Here is a 3017-nt window from a genome sequence, read left to right on the forward strand (position 1 = left end):
CTGTTGGCTAAGTGGGGTCAGTGTTAGCTCCCAGGTTTCTGTCTGGGTCAGCTAGGTGAATGATAGTGTAACTCATGAGGCTATGGAATGAGGATGAGACACCAGATTTGAGGGGGAAAATGAGTTCATTTGTAAATATATTGATTTTATAGGCATATGAATATGGAATAAAATCACATTCTTACCAGAGAATTCTTACTGTAGTTCTGTTTCATAGGAGGGAGAGAGACTAGAGATTTATTCTGTGGTTTCAGAGGAAAGTAGGTGGTTGAAACAATTGAGGAAATTGAAAAATATAACAAAAGCACATATGGAATGAGAAACAGAAAGATCAGTGGAGGAGGCCTGGTGAAGTACTACTTTTAAAGTAAATAGTCTCTTCATATATTTATGAATATGTCAATTATTATGGGTTAGAAAAGAAATATCTGTTTTGATTTTTTTAACCAATGTTAATTATTTTTCTCACAAGCTCATTGACATTCTAAGAGTAATTTCTTGATTTGCCCTTTGTGGAAAAGCTTGATGAACTTTCTTAAAATGATGTACTAATTATTTAACTTCATAATGATGTGTTGCTATTAAAAGTATAATTGAAAGAGAAATGAAAGTTTTCATTTAATTGCTCAATCCAAACAGTTTAGAAAACTTGCTCTCAGCTTTTTCTCAGCACACTCTCATGTAGTGTCTGCTGTTCTTGAAACTTGCTAAAGTCACTGGCAACTCTCATGTTTCCAAAGCCAATGAGTGCTTTTCTGTTGTGTTCTTTTTTGTCAGAACGGTCACTTTTCACTATTCCTTTCTTGAAACTCTTCATATACATGTTTTTTAAAAAGATTTTATTTATTTATTTATTTTTGGAGAGGGAAGGGAGGGAGATAGAGAGAGAGAGGTAGAAACATCAATGTGCGGTTGCTGGGGCTCATGGCCTGCAACCCAGGCATGTACCCTGACTGGCAATCGAACCTGTGACACTTTGGTTCACAGCCCGCTCTCAATCCACTGAGCTATACCAGTCAGGGCCATATACATGTTTTTAAATTAAAAGATTAGCTCTAGAGAAGGCTGCTCAAGAAACTGGTCATCCTTTCCTAGCTCATCAGTGGGGCAATTGGGTATCCACGCTCTTGCGTGGGGTGTGCCTCTGTCACACCTTGTTGCAACATCAGCACATTACCCTCCTGACATGAAAAAGAAAAAGAAGAAAAAAGAAACTGGTAACAATGGTAACTATAAAAAATATCCACAAAATACATACCTAATCACATTATAGCGAATCTGGGGAATGTCAAAACTAAGAGATATGTTTAAAAACAACTAGAGAAAAAAGAACAAATTACCTTCGAGATACTGTACCTACAATTAAACTTATAGCTGGTTCTTCATCTGCAGCAAAAAGAGCCAGAAGACAGTGAAATGATCATTATAGTGAGCTAAGAGAAAATAATTATCACATAGAATTATATTCCTAGTGAAAATATATTGTGGATATAAGGTAAACAAAACAAAAATCCTAAAGAGTTTTCCTCAATAAGAAAGGAAACTCTGTATGTTGACTTCAGGCGGAAGGAGAGAGATCCCAGATAGAAGGTCTGAGTAGCAAGAAGAAATGATAATCAAAGAAAATATAAATAATTCTATACATTCATTGACTATATAAGATAATAACAATCATTAAAAAATTGAAACAATCAAATTAAAACCAAAAAAATGACAAAATATCATATATGTCGGAATGGAGTCATCAGAATTAAAGATCTTTCTTCAGAGGTCAGTAAAACCACTGAATAAGTTTAAATGTTGACAAGTTATATTTGCATGTTTAAGTTTTTAAGAGTAAACACTCAAAGAAATAGAAATAACTTGCTTGAATTCTAAGTATATCACTCATTTCACTAGCCTAGGCTACAGCATTCTGCTTTTACGACTTGTGATGTTCAGATTTACAAATCCCACCACAGATTAACATTGCCCAAGAAACAATTTCTATCATCAGATTTTGACTGCCATTGATCAGAGAAAGTTGGAGTGAGTGAATGTCAGTCCATCTCTCCTTCTCAGACACTTATTTCCCAGCACTTAGTTCTTACAGCACTTGGCAGGAGACAATAGAAACGTACAGTGGTTTTCTGATTTTTGCTTATATGATAAAAAGTTGATGTTTTTTAATATCCTAATGAAAATAACCTAGGATTTACAAGTGCTGAACTTCTTATATTGGATTTCTCAAATGCCTGTTTTAATCAATGCTAGGCAAAGACCTTATTTCTTTGTATTTTATATTTCTCTTTCAAATGATCTGTCTTTCTCATTTGATGGGAAAAGTACATATATATGCTCTTGGCTATAATAGCACTTATATTATAGTTTACATGGCATTTTGTTATTTTCAAAGCACTTTGGCAAACATTATTTCTTTTTTATGAGAAGACTTTCAGAAGGTAGAAAGAAGGTAGAATAAACTTATTTCCAGGAGTTGGTACTGCAGTTTAGAAAGGTTAAGTGAGTACCTAAGATGCTACAACTGTTAATTGACAGGAGAAAAGAGCTATTCTAGTATCTGGCTGTGAAAACCTGGTGTTTTCTGACTCCTCCAAGCTCTCTCCAAAACGGTGTTTGGTCACATTAAGGACACAGAGGCTCTTTGGGAAATCTGCACTGAAGAGATTGCATTTGCATATATGTACAGCAGATCCTGAATACGAAAAAAAAGAGAGAGGATTTGATACTCTACAACAGGAAGCAAAAATCTCTTTTTAGTTAAAACAATTTTAAGAAATTCATTTAATGACCAAATTTTCAAATTTTCCAAGCCTAAACTTACAGTGTCAGATTGTGTGTGCATCCTGTAACACACACATACATGAGAAGTTTTTGTTGAATGGTATTTGATGGTAGCAACATAGGTTATATACAATAGTTTTGTGTAAGATCAAACTTTATACACAACCATATTCCTACATATGGATTTATTTTCACTTTTTTCTGTCACATAAATATTTTAAGACTTTTGATTA

General features: G+C 34.0%; 1 non-coding gene across 1 annotated transcript; it reads left to right on the forward strand.

Annotated features, from left to right (window-relative positions):
* The first annotated feature begins 1083 nt into the window (after window positions 1-1083).
* Window positions 1084-1187, forward strand: LOC123813156. Its single transcript, XR_006784666.1, has one exon. It is a non-coding gene; the product is annotated as a small nucleolar RNA U13 (small nucleolar RNA).
* The last annotated feature ends 1830 nt before the right edge of the window (window positions 1188-3017 follow it).

The sequence above is a fragment of the Phyllostomus hastatus genome, unplaced genomic scaffold, assembly GCF_019186645.2.
Source record: "Phyllostomus hastatus isolate PE091 unplaced genomic scaffold, TTU_PhHast_1.1 phas_scaffold_93, whole genome shotgun sequence".
Classification (NCBI taxonomy): Eukaryota; Metazoa; Chordata; class Mammalia; order Chiroptera; family Phyllostomidae; genus Phyllostomus; species Phyllostomus hastatus.